Source organism: Parus major, chromosome 1 (genome assembly GCF_001522545.3).
Source record: "Parus major isolate Abel chromosome 1, Parus_major1.1, whole genome shotgun sequence".
Classification (NCBI taxonomy): domain Eukaryota; kingdom Metazoa; phylum Chordata; class Aves; order Passeriformes; family Paridae; genus Parus; species Parus major.
The window spans coordinates 69,899,414-69,913,891 of NC_031768.1; the positions used below are offsets into that span (position 1 = coordinate 69,899,414).

Here is a 14,478-nt window from a genome sequence, read left to right on the forward strand (position 1 = left end):
ACCAGCGGTACGAAGCCAGGGTGAATCACAAGTGAGGCACTGATGTCCCTTTTATAGGGGTAGCAGGGCACTCACTCAGGCACTCCTGTGCTCACCCCTGCCTCCAGACATTGCCTGGCTTTGGGACTGCAGCCTTGGCATTGCTGATCCCCCTCAGAGGGTGCTCAGACTTATGGTTGCTGGGCTGCTCAAAAGGGGCTGTCCCTTGGCCACTGTTCAGGTGAGTGTAGAATGAGTCCTTGTAACTCAGCAAAGGCCTTTCTACCTCTCCTGCCCAAAAAACATGACTGAGGCTTTCTGACAACACACTGCAAATTCTCCTTTCTGCAAGCCCTCCTTTCCAAAGAACTTGAGTAGCTTTTTTTCCCTTCTAGTTCAGAGCCTGGAATATTTTATCCACTCTGCAGATAATAAGTTACCCAGCTGTAAGCACAGTGTCAATAGCAAATGCGAGTATCCATGGAGAAATGGAGAAATCCAGCCCTTCATGGATAGTAAATTTTTCACAGTCACAAGGTTGGGTGTTACTGCTACTTACTGTGACACAAATTAGGAGCTTTTTTGAAGTTAGTAATGCTCCAACATTGGTGAAACCAGTCTTGGGGACCTTGGTAAAAGAACTGCTGCTGCAGGGGTTTCAGATCATTAGTTTTACTTCTAATGAAAAGGTTAATGATCCACTTACAGTCTAGACAACCATATAGAAACACAAGGAACCATATTAGGCTTCTTTTACATTTGAAAATGTAAAACATTTTCAAATAAACAGAATTTTTGGACCTCCTCACAGACAAAATTTTGAAGATCACCAGCCACATGGGCTTCTCTAAAAACAAGGAGTGCTCATTGAAATCCAGAAAGTTGTATGCAAAGAGAGAAATGATTTCTACAAAACTAGTTGTTTTCAATTGTAAAACCCAAACAACTCAAAATGAACAGGGGTTTTCATGTAATTATCTTCTAAAGGGCCTTCAAAGAAGAGTTTTGCTTCAGGACCCTTGCCAGGAGGAGATCTGCAAGAGGCTGGAATGTCAGTGAGGAATGGCGCGACAGCAGTGCATCTGTTGTGAATAGCAGCTGCTGCACAGCACTGAGCACTGTACACAGTCTCACTGTTTACAGACAATCTTTTGTATGTTATCTGTTTTCTGGAGCCACCAGTGAAACTATTGCATGAGCTTTTCTTAGTAGAATCATCATGTATGTTTCAGATACTTGTCTTAAAGTAGTATAGTTAGACAAAGGTATTAAAATACCCCAGAGTTCTTGAAGTGTTGACTAAACACTCAGGATTACCATATAAAGAAACATTAAGACTTTCATCAGACAGTGGGTTCCTATGCTAATGAACTCAGAGCAACATGTTGTCTCTAACACTGAAACTTAAATCTTTAAGCCCTTGTTGCAGCATGTAAAAATCTTTCCTCTGAATTTAAAATGGATTAATCAGTTCCATTCATCACTGAAAGATGTTGCAAATTGTGGTATTTACTTTGTTTTAAATCATGATGCTTCCCAGGAAACTGAAGAAGTGAATTGTTGAAATTAGTACAGAGATTCTCACTACAACAGAGAAAGCAAAAAAGAAATATTTGGAAAGCAGTTTCAGCTGACCCCTTTGATAAGACTAAGTTGCGTGACATATCTGATGTGGAAGCAGAAATTGTACAGCAATAGGAAGTTGTTATCTCCATATCTCAAATGCTAACACAGTTCCCCCAGTCAACTGTGAGATAGATCTACTCTTGTTATGACAGCTGTTGGAAACTGATGTCAGTATAACTGTGCAATGTCTTTTGATAATCTTAACTATTACAAACCTTAAAATATGTTTATGATGTTATCTAAGGCACACTGTTTGGAAATGGATCCATTTATAATCAGAAATTGCTCAAGTTATTTTAATAAATAAATCATACACTGGTGAGTTTCCTAGTCAGATTTGCTTGAAAAAGCATTGTGAACTTTTTGTTTCTGAAGGCTTAAGCCTGAGGATTAATTAATGTTTATACAGCTCTTAGTAAAAGCAAAGTTACTAGTGCCAAGAATTATTACTATTTAATCTTTAAAAGTCAGATCAATGACAGGCTAAACTGTCAGAGAACTGCTAGGTAAAACAACAAAAATGCTGAAAATCCTCTTCCCACCATGCTTGAATGTGTTCAAGTGTGTTTTCATTTCAGCCTCACTTACATACAGACAAACAAAGATATTTTTCAGTTTAATTGGGTTGACGCCCATCTTTGTTTAAATATCTGCGGAGATTACCTAAAATCCTAGGGACTTTTTGCAAAATGAAAAAAACTTTGTTTCTTAAATGCATTTTCAGGGCCCAAATGTTGCAAATAATTATCTATGCAAATCCTACTCAACACTGTAATCTATCTGATTAACCAGTGTTCCTCCTGAGTGCAATTTCACCCATGTGTGTGATAGGTCAGATCCTTGTAGTGATAGTTTAATTGTATTAGACTTCCATAGTAATTTTGTCTTCTGAGGAAAAAGACTCCTCATGTTATTTTTTAAAATTTGCTTCCCTTTCTACTTTACACCAAGTAGAGATAAGGCTTAGAAACAATTTTCCTCAGAAAATAATTGTACATATTGGAAAACAAGCAACAAGCAAGAGGGGACCGGAAAGGAAGAGAAAATTATCAGTGAATCACAGAATTAATAAATAAAGCCATAAACCCTGTAACTTTTCAGGGTTAAAGGAACATGTTTTAGTACACCATTGCTAGGGAGAAATACTAAATTTTGCTTTGGCTATGCATTAAATTATATTCTTCCTTGACAGCTATACACATATTATTCATACAGTGCTAATTACTTTCCTTATAATATAATTGACTTGTTAAGTGAGAATACGAATTAATTGGTGGCATAGAAAACTAAATGATACCAAGTCAGGCCTAGTTGATCTGTGTCTGGCATATTATCTCTTGATATTCAGTAAATGGAAGTTCTATATATACAAATACAGTTTTAATTAGAAGAAACAAATTTTGCAGACTGAGTAATGAAAGCTAACTACATTTATCTGGAAGTGTTGATAACTTGATCTTACTCAGATGCAAGCAGACTGTTAAAATTTGGGTTTGCATGTTGCAGTATGGTGCATACTGAAATATGAAGATATTGATGGTCCTGTGGACTGGTAGACCTCTCAAAGAATAGTTTTCAAATAATGCTTAACAGCTGTAATTTATGCTGACTTTTAGTTGCAATTTGTTATAAATGCATTTAAGATGTATAAACACTTAAATTTGGACTTAGGAATATATAACTCAGTATTACTAGCTACCATTAAGACTAGATCTTCAAAGACCTCAGTGTCTGGAATGTTTGCAAGTCTGGTCCCAATTATGGGTTCTAAGTTCCTCTGAAAATCTAAATTATATTTAAATACTACAGAAGGAGTTTGAGTCTTCTTTTAACAGTCTGATTCCAGCTGCAGGCACAGAACACTCATGGATTTGGCCCAAACTCACACAGAGATCTGGCCCTTTAAAACTGCAAATATGTGAATAATCCTAAACCTTCAAAAGATTGTTCCCTTATAATGAATTTCTGGAGTTGATGTCTTAAAATTTCTTCAACACAATACTTTTCATAAGTAGGAGTTTGAGGAACAGAATACAAACACTGTGAATGGAAATTGCATCACTAAAATGCAGAAAAACTTCTACAAAGTTCAGCAAAACTAACTTCTGGCTCCAGACAAACCTAAGGTATCTTTAATATATTTATTAAAATGCCTTAGAGGAAACTTCTATCATCAGGTTAAAAGATTACTTTTATTTTCAAGATTTCATATGGTACAGCTGAACTATAATCTCTTCAACCTTAAAACCATTTCCTTTTGTGTATAAGGATGTCATGTTTATAAATTTAGTTCTAATAAGTTGTGGAAGTGGAGACTTTTTTTCATCTTGAGTATGGAACTATTAGGCTTAAAAGTGTTTCTTGAAGAAGACACAGTTTAATAAACACACTGAGAGCAAAGTATGACAGTGTGTAGGAGATAAGGTTGGTCTTCTCTTAGAAAATAAGTACTCCCCTGAGTCATGTCATACATGTATTCAAATATAAATTTACAAAGCTATAGATGGTATGAATGAGCAGTGCAACCCAAAACCCTTTGTATCCCCAAAGCATTGAAGCAGGGTTTGCTTCAGTTTTCTATTATTCTAGACAGTCTGTTCTCAATATAATTCTGCCCAAGAGCTGCAAACAAAATGCTGCATAAGTTACAAACAATCTTTTGAACTTTGTACACACGACGATGTGTAGTATTATCGGTTATGTGAACTTTATAGTTTCTAAAAATCTTGCAACACAAAAGAGAAAAAAAACCCCAAAATTCAGTACCTGTTATCTGATGAAGTTTTCCAGTGCCAGAGTTTCTGCAGCTTAATTTCACACCGCCAGAACTTCTGTATTAAATGCTTTTACGTCCTTAAAAAAAAAAAAAAAAAAAAAAAGTATGTCAGCACAAGCCCAGACGAAACTCCAAATCCGGGAAAATAAAATTAACCATGCAGATCAAAGGCAGACGAGCACTGAGACCAAATGCCTGTAATCTGATCAGTGATCAGTTGCCGTACATCAAAGGCAGTGCTTTGGCGAGGAAAAAGAGCTCCTTTTCCAGCAGGTAGTTGCACTCAAATTCTGCCTCTCAGTGCTCTGCACTAGCTCTTTTCCCCCTTTCCTTGCTTGTGCTGGGAGAATGCACACGATTCTGAAATGCTTGGGGTTGAGTGGCTGGATCTGTAGCTTTTGAGTTCCCAAGCTGTGTTGTGGATTGTGTGTTGGAAGCTTTCCCCAGTGCCAGCGGGTTCCGCTTTATCCCTTTCATCTCGCTGAGCTGCAGATCCCATGACATCATTCAATGCTGTGGGACTGGTTAGAGAGCTGTAATACAGCCTGTGGGGGAATGCAGCTAAAGAGCAGCAAGAGTTTGCATGATTTCTAATCAGGTTAGTCCATTGTAACAAACCCAAGGCTCACTTCAAAGTCTTTACCACATTTAAGTTTCCTCCAGAGAAGGGAGAATAGTGCAGCTATAAAGTTTTCTTTAAAAGATGCTTTATAATTTTGTCTGCAAAAGAAAGTTACAATTTTAAAGCTCTGAAAGTCAGACATGAAGGTCGGTTTGCTAGGCTGCTGTAAGAGACGAGAGAAAACTACTTTTGTTTTTCTCTTTGTTGAGATTTGGAGCAGAGAAAATCGTGTATTTTGCACACTGGCATTGGATTTTTGCACTGGCAAAACCAAGCACAAAAGAGCATGCTCTTAGTCCCTGGCTCGCGTTCTCCTTGCTGCTTACTGTGTGGCCTTTTGCAAATCATTTTATTTGAGCCTGATTCATCTGTTGTTCATGATTCCTTTGCGTAAATGAGCTGTAAAGCTGCCATAAGTAACTCAGAGAAGTGTTTTTCAGTGTAATTTTTTAGCCAGCACAGATTTGAAGCTTCATCAGAGGGAGGCTTTCTGTGGCATGAAAGTATATGGGCAGACATTCTCTTTGCTGCTACAGCTCATAGTCCCTGGGATTGCTCGAGGGTTCTGTGTAGCCCTGGTGAGCAGGGGAATCCTCAAGGCTGCTGTGACTTTCTGTCTTGCAGTGCAGAAGAAGGGCAGAAGAAATGTACTACTGAATTTCATGTTTTGTGATCTGAGGCTAAGTTAGCTTTCGGCACAGAGATTAATGCAGCCCTCTGTACTTCATCTGTACGTGATCTGTTAATGAAATATACGAGCATCAAGCAGGATGGATTTTAGGATAACCAGCCATACTGAAGATGTCACCGAAGTTCCCATCCACACATGCCCCATACTTTGGGCATACCCCACGTGCAGATGAAAGTGATACCACCCTATCAACCGGCAGACGCATGCAAATATTTGCACACCGAGTAACCGGGAATTCATTTAAAAGGCAAAAGTAGAAAGAGGCGATATGCTAGACACAGTCGCCTTGAGCCTTAAAACAAAAGCAAAGCATCAGAGGGTAATGGGGACTGGATAGGTCCCTCATTTTGCTCCTGGTGTGTGAGCTGCAGCCTCCTGGCTCGCCTGGCTCAGCTCGGGGATGCTGCTCCCCGGCACTCGGTGGGATAGGGAGCCTTCTGCTGGTGGGATGGTGCACTGTGGGCAGCACCGGGCCGCCAAGGAGCACTCTGCCTCCCGGAGACGGCAGGGAACATTTCTAGAAAGACTCGAGAACCTTGCAAAGGGTGCTGCAGAATGTAATTTTGTTGTTGGCTGGACGGAGTTTAAGTATTGGTTTGTGTCACCTATCCAGGCAGGCCTTTGAGGAATGTTCGGGTAACTGAGATGGAGAAGAGATGATGCACGTACAAAGGAGTACGGTGCAGATTATGAATCTGGTATTCCAGGTATACACTTCTGGGAAAAAAAAAACAGGAACAAACCATATATTTCTCTCTTTCTCTAATTTCCACTTCCATCTATTATAAAAAAAAGAAAATTATCCTGGCTGCTTACTTCTCTTTCAACATTGATTTGTGCTCTTCTGACTTACAACTCTCTATCACCAGAAAGTTTTTTGATAAAACTCCATTTGTAGCTTTTGTGGTAAAACTGGAAATGCTTATATTGAAATAAAATTTATGTGTGGGCTGTGCAGAGCTAAAATAACCCCTTTAATTTCAATAGTGCTTTAAGAGCAATGGTCTTCACAGAAAGCACTTCTTATTTCTCTGGATTTTAAGCAAAAGCAAGTCCTGATGGTTTATTAGAGATCTTTGATCTTTCTTTCTTACGTATGAAAAATAGAAGTAAGGTTAAGTGTTGCCTTAATTATTAATTATTAACCTTCTAAAGGTTAAGAGTTGCATTTTGCATTTATGACACTACCGTTCACTGTGGAGCCTGTCAGCTTGAACTATCTGCTATTTCCTGTTCTATGTCTCCTCAAAATTTGGCCAGATGTGTGTAACAATAAAAACAATTGTCTCTATAGTTCAATATTTTTCCGAAAGCTGATAATGATATTTTGTGATTTGTATAAAGGACAGAACAGACCAGAGCCAGAGACAGAACCTACCTAAGATGACACTTCAATTTTGCACTTTTTGATCATCAGCTCATGCTTTCTGTCGTAGTCACTAACATAGCAAGGCATTCAAGCAAAATTGGCCTGAAATACACTAGGTTCCTCTCTAGATGCTTGATTTTAATCACTGAAATGATTGGGGTAGGAACAGAAATTACTGAAACAGGGGACCCAACTTTACTCACTCTCTAGGTATATAAAAAGCTTTTCTGGAAGAAGCTTTTCTGTGATTCCTGTGCAAAACCATAGAGGTGTCTCTGAAGTCCTGCAGTCTCTTCCTAATTAATTATCTCAATTTTTCTAAATTTAGACAGAATTTTCCTTGAGAAACATTTAGTGTGTTTATCATTCTCTTTTTACCATATGAGGATCTCAGGCTCTCAGATTCCTCCTTAAGAATTTTTAGGGAAATGGAACAAAGTCCAGGGCTGCTATTCATAGCCAGCGCTTAACTGGGTCAAAGCCATGAAAGATAGTCAGTTGATAGAAATAGGAGCTTTCTGGAGAAGTTTCTTAAATATAACAAAATCTTGGGAAAAATTATTTGTGGAAGAAACAATCAAAACAAATAAAGGGGTTTGTACCCCTGCTCAATTTTTAACATATCTAATATTCAAGCTATGCCTTATATACTTAAATCATATACATCAAATGATTTATCATGTAGCTTTATACAGGTGCTGTCTGCACCTCTTCCCTTTGCTTTCCCTCAGTAGATGGGAGCTCCAGCAGACGTTCAGAGAGGAGGTCAGGAATCACCACCAGAAAAGCAGTGCTGTTGTTAGGGCCCACTCACTGGCCATGCAGCCACTGTTTGTGCTAGCTGCAGCCTTTCTAAGTGTGCCACAAATATCACACAAGCAGCATGGGTGCAGTTACAAGCCTTCATCATGCACAGCTACTGTGGCTGCTGTCTCCTGATGATAAATGGTGAGATGCTGATTTAGAAGACCATTTTCACCTTTTATGGCAGATCAGCACTGTCACTGAAGCAATGCTTATCTGTCCTGGTCCCAGCTGATGTAAGAAGTGCTGATCATCATGCTCCTAAAGCATTAGGGGATATTGTTCTATGAGGCAAGTCAGTCCTGTGGTCAGGAGAGATGTTTTAGAATACCCAAATCCAACCTCCTGCATTATCTGCCTTGCCATCCCGATAAAAGCTAACATCCTCTTTCTGTTCCATCACATGGGTGTTGTTAGTCCAGGTGTTGCTGATACCCACTCCCACTTCCTGCTTCAGCACTTGCAAGCTCCTTAAGAGTCATAATGTTTAAGAACTTCAGATACAGAACCTTTAGGCAGAAAAACCAAGACCCTTTGGCATTTCCTGAAAAACTGGCTCACTGTTATCACCTAGAGTGTCATCAGACTCATCCTAATCTGCAACACTCTGCACAGTCAATTGCAGTGCAACTTGCTCTAGTTAATACTAGCTTTGGATGTAGTTTCATTAGATTTTGACTTTCAAGGAGAAAAATTCTGTCTGCCATTTATGTGTTCTGCAATAGCAGATCTCTGACCTCATGACTTGGGTGGAAAAAACAGCTTTGTTTTGCTTGTCTTTGGTCCTGAATTTTTATTCCAATTTGCCTGTGGGTTTTTTTTTCCCTCCATGGGTCTTCATAGGAGACAGCTTTGATTTGTTCCCTTATGAGTACCTTAAGATCTAAGCAAAATGGAGATTTTTAGTTCTCGGCTCACCAGGTGGATCACTCTAAGGGAAGCCTCAAAGGCATTGCCACATCTAGATAATGTGGAAGGTTGGGAATTTGGCTTTGAGGTTGTCTTCAAGGATAATGTAGATGCACGCTGTAGGAAGTAATAGCTAATTTACCTGTGATTGGGAGTCAGAAATTGTGGTTTTATTCCTGATTCTATTACATGGCTATGACTGGAGGCAAGTTACCTTTTCTCACTGTGTTAGATTCTCAGCTGTGTAAGTTTTAGCTAAAATTAAATCGAAGGAATTGTGTCAATTTATGCTGGATGGCCATCCAGTTCCCCTCAGTATCTTTTCCTATCCCCTTAGAATAATGTAAAAATAATTTTTTGCAATACCATACCTGAAATAATGCAAAGCAATTCTTCGTGAATTCCAAACCAAAATAACCTGGTTCTGAAACTTCAGAAGTTTCTGTATTGAAACTGTTCTTGAAGATTAACATGAATAACAAGCATCCCAAGGGCAAGAGTGTGCTTCTCACTTTACAATGCACTGAAGTTTCACAGCTCTTACCTGTCCTCACACATATCCAAAAAGTAAAGAAAGAGGCTTCTGTCATGTCTTCATTCTTTTTTGTCTCATTAAATAAAGACAGAATGTTCCTTCCTTCTTGGAAGTTTTGGAAGTTTTTCACTTGTACTGAAATCGTCCACTGTGATTTTCTGCCTGTTAGGGTGGATGAAGTTCTGCACCAGCCTGCAAGCTTTAATAACCTAGCACTCTTTCCAGAGGTGCTGGTGGAGTTGTGTCAGTGAATTGACTTCCCCGAGGCTGCTGAAGCTTGATTAGAAGTATTGTTCATGCAGCTGAAACAGGAAATTCAATGATTTTGTAATTTGTGTTTTAGAAGCCATCATATATTTTTGAAACACTGTATTCTCATCCTACTTTAAAGAAAAATTACGTACCTTATAACACACCCTTTTCTTCAAAGCACTTTATTATCCAGCCTTTACTCTTAAAGCATGCTGAGGTTTCACCCATGAGATGCCAAATTTTGCAAAAAACAATATAAACTCCCCAGAACTCCAAATCCAATTGTAACTGCTCTATAGAAGATGCAGTGAAATCAGGCTAAGTGGAAAGAGAGAGAATAGAGAAACCTGAGATGTACAATTCAGTGATCCAGAGCAGAGATCATAGCTGGCCACCTGCCTAGCTGTTATCAAAACAGAGTTTCAGAAGCATTCCCTTAAGGAAACTCTAGCAAAATAATTTCTAAATGATCATGAAGTTAGCTGCAACTAAAAAGAATGTTCTTATTTTAGACAAAATGTTGTTTATAAATACCTATGTCTGATCATAGAGACATTGCAATCACATCACCACACTTCTATCTTCAAGAATTTGTTCAGTTTTGCCTTTCCTAGCTCAGAATTTTCCCCATTTAAATTAACACTCTCAGTATATTTCACAGATCTTGTACTACTTCTCCCTTCCTTTTCCCTTTTTTCTGCCAATATTAAGCAGAATTGGCCCTCTTTCCCAGCCTTTATTTTCCCCACAGGTAATCAAGAACAAACTAAGAACAAGTTTACTAGCTTATTTTTGGTCAGTGTTCTATTTGGAATTGTTTTTTTCATCAGTGCTTTATTTGAAGTTGTTTTCTAAAATACTCTTTTACACCAGAGCTTTGATTCAGTACCTATTTAGTTAAAGTATGAACCTGTAGGAATGCATTAGTCAAGATGCTCAAATACTTCTTGTAGTTTCCTGTGAATTATATTAGTGCAGCCCTTAATGATACAATTCTAGTTTCCTTTGTCATTACTTTGGCATCTGGGAGTTCACTTCAGTAGTTCAAATGAAAAATCATGTGCTGCCTGTATCAAATCCTATATTCCAAAGTACATACTGCAAACAAAAATCCAAGTTCCTGTGCTGAGCAATTCAAGTTCCTTATGGAATGACCACAAACTGTGGGCACTTACTCCCTCTGCAGTCAAGAGCCTAATCTTAGTCACTAAAAATCTTATAATCATATTCAATAGTCAAAAGGGGGAGAGACTTGAGATTTATTTAATTCCATCCTTATATCCATATAACAAAGTGCTTATATGGCCATATCTTTAAGTAGGAGACAGTCAGTAAGACATAAATAAATGTGTATTTCTGAATTGAGGCCTAGCCTGCATGTTATTTTTGGATATTCAGACATAAAGAACCTGTCCTCAGACGATGATATGGTAACTAACTTGTAGAGCAGCATTAGTGTAATTTTTGGCTGAGTTTCATCTCCCAGAGAAGAGTAGGTTTATTTGAAGAAATTAAAGACAAGAAGATATACAGATTGTGACCTTTCTTAAACAAGCAGCTTTGATAAACAGCACAATCATTAAGAAAACATCTGAACAGGATCGATGTCTCAGAAGAAATAGTAACTAGATCTAATCCCTAAGCAACTGTCTGCAGTCCCAGTTGTAATACATCAAGTTTTTTTCACATATTCTACTTTGAAAGAGTTGACAGATATGCTCTTTTTCTTCCCCCCCGCCCCCGTTTCCTGGTTATAGATGATAAACTATACTTTTCCTGTATGAAGTATTCACAGCTTTATCCTAGTGTCCTTAAGAAATCTTCCATATTAGCTACAGCCATAAAAATATCAAACGAATAAGGAAAATATAAACAAAAGAGCAGAGGTTATAAAAGAGATCAGGCTCAGCCAATCTGCTGCCAACTTCTTTCAAAGCAGATGTTCTTCTGACATTCATCTGTTTCTAGTCTGGAGTTCTGTATCTACTTTAACACACAGTTCCTAGCTCATGATTTTCAAAGTTTTGGAATGTTTTCCCTAGATACATTTTTGCACTCTTCCTCACCTTAAAGCTCTTTGTGTTCCTCTAAAAAGCAACCAGCTTTCAAAAAATAGTTGAAAACAATGGAAAAAACAAGAGACTGTAAAGACTCAGTGAAGACGCCTCAGGAAAAGCAATCTAAATTCTAATGTCTTCCAAGTAATAAGTGATGAGAAGGCAGCTTTTTAATTCCTTACTGATTTTCCACAGGAAAGTAATTTCTTAGAAGCATTATTCTGTGGAACATGGCATTGCATAACGAAGTGTTTTATTTCTTGATTGATTCTTGGGTGACAAACTTGCTCTCTCTCAACATGTTGAGCTGTAGAAATGTGGATCTGTTATTTAAGTGATATATCCCAGCCTCTGACCTATTCTATGTACTTGTTTATTAAATACACACTTTTATCAAGGAATGAACTGAACTTCATATCATGGCCAAAACCACCAGTAACATGATAATGCCCCTATTGTTCTGCAACCTAACATCATGTTGGATGAAGCAACTCCTTCTTTTGTTTTTTCTAGACCTTGTGACTTGTTTTATTTGATACCCACAAATTCTCATCCTGAAATAAGCAGGGAAAATTTGTTCTATACCAACACCTGGGATTTTGTTTTGAGTTTAAGTAGTAATAACTAGCAATTGAAGGGTGCCCTGATCTGTGAGATATTGGGTTCCTATATGTTCCACAAGACCACAGCAAATGTCTAGGCTAAGCCCTCTGGCCTGTTGAACTCCTTTTTTAAGCAGGAGTTATGTGAAGATGCAGTCTACAAGAAGCTGCAGAATGGGAATAGATCTGTAGGGTAATTCTGGGTTGGATACTGAGGTCACCATCAGCAGTAGCAAGTGTTTTCAGAAATTTTAGGTGCTGCTGCTATGTCAGTGTAACAGTTTGCAGCGATCACAATACAGATCTTTTATTCTGTTCCTCATGAACCTACATCATCTGGCCCTACACTGCTCCTGCCTTTCTCCTGCAAGACAGAACAAATGTTACTTGCAGAGTAGACCTGACTTCTCTAGCAGAAGAAGGAGCAGAAATGTTTGAAACTCTCTGTATTTTCACATCCTTTTCTCTGTCTTTTGAAATACCTGCTTCTTCTCAGAGCAGACTGGAGTATTCAGTAGAGAATCTGTATGTCCTAAAAGAGGAAGAGGATGACAAAATGGGTCCTTCAGACAGGAGAGGTGAACACAGAGGAGACCTCAGGCCTCTGAGAACCAGTCTGCTTTGTGGCACCCACTGTCATAAGTTATTTTCAATCATAGAAACATAGAGTCAATCTTAAAATATCAAGTTAGAAAGGATATCAAGGATCATCTGGTCCAAACTTTCTTCACAAAAGCATGGCCAAGACAAGGTGGCCCAGAACCCCGCTCAGCCAAATCATAAAATTGTCCAATGTTGGGTAATCCACCACTTCCCTGGAGATATTATTCCAGTGATTAATTTTCTCATTGTGAAAAATGTTTACTCATGTTCAGTTGGAATCTCCCCAGGAGTAACTTGTGCCCATTACCTTTTATTTTTTCCATGTGACTCCTTGCAAAAAGTCAGTCCCCATTTTCTTTGTAGCCATAGTTTAAATATTGGAATATGATGATAAGGTTTCTCCTAAGCCTTCTTTTCTCAAGGCTAAACAAGCCCTTTTCTCTCAGTCTTTCCTCAAATGGCAGGTTTCCCAGTCCTTTGATCATTTAGCCCTTCTCCAATGTGTTTAACTTTTTTTTTTTTTTTTTTTTTTTTTTTTTTTTTGGGATCAAAACTAAGCACAGTATTTTAGAAGAAGACATCCTCTATCCTCCATGGTACAAAAGTGACAGTTCTGGAATGGCACTGATTGTTTCTAAAAAAGACTGTAGTAAGACTGAAACACTTATGACTTCATGATACTAATTTAGTACTAATATCAGTGAAAGGTTCACAAAACATCACTCATCACTACAACAGGAAAAACATGTATGAAAGGATTTCTGAGAAAGATTTGCTCTTATTTCCTGATCTTTGATGATCTTTGCTGTATTTGCTAACTTAAAGTGAATAAAACTTGTTATTTCATCAGCTTCTGTATGTCTGTCCCCAGTATACTATTTTTTCAGATAATGAAAAACAAATAATTCAAATCAGCTGTAAGTACCTGTTCTGTGCAGCTATGCTGTACTCACATTCTGGTAAACTGCAGCAACACTGACTTCTCCAGCCTTGGTGAGGCACTGGGCTTCCTACAGAGGTATCTTTTGTGCCAAACAAAATTGTGCCAGTATTCAAATTTCTTTGCAGAGAGTCTAATGGAAGAACCTGTTTTACCTTCCCTTTCACATGCTGGAAAGTGTTTGTAACGTACCAACAACTTAAATTCAATGTAGCACATAAGGCAATGCCCAGTCTTACTTTACTCTATGACCTGAGTTACAGCCACAGCCAAAGAGCAGCATTTTCTTGCAGCTTCTCCTTCTGCAGGAGGCAGAAACATCAAGAGCTTTGGCTTCCCCTCTGGAGGATTCAGTGAGTCACTGGTGGGAGAAAATGCAGATTTGCCTATGGACTTGGCATTGTATTGACATCAGGTGCTGGTTTAATAACTGTGCCATCTTCTGAGGTGATCAGAAGCAAGTTGGCTGATACTACTTTGTCAGGCTTCGTGCAGGCTGTCATCAGTTCTGTCATGCTGGGCAGCAGGCACTTCTGTCATGTGCTACCTGGAGGTGTTCTGTTGGAGAAAGAAAATTTGTGTTGCTGGGCATTTGTGAGGCAGTTATTCATGTGATTTATCCATGCAGTGTTGATGAACAAGCACCTTACTGGGATAAGGAAACACCTAGAACAATCCATTTTATATGTGTGCTCTTTATTTCACTTCCTATC

At 38.5% G+C, this 14,478-nt stretch overlaps 1 protein-coding gene across 1 annotated transcript in view; it reads right to left on the minus strand.

Moving 5' to 3' along the window:
* The window catches only part of TNFRSF19 (TNF receptor superfamily member 19), a 54,919-nt gene extending 50,088 nt beyond the window's left edge, over positions 1-4,831 (minus strand). The window contains exons 1-2 of the mRNA XM_015639283.3: positions 4,608-4,831; positions 4,372-4,458 (exon numbers count right to left, since the gene is read on the minus strand). The gene's annotated coding sequence lies outside the window, so the exon portion shown is untranslated. The remainder of the gene's footprint in view (positions 1-4,371; positions 4,459-4,607) is intronic.
* Positions 4,832-14,478: the final 9,647 nt, after the last annotated feature.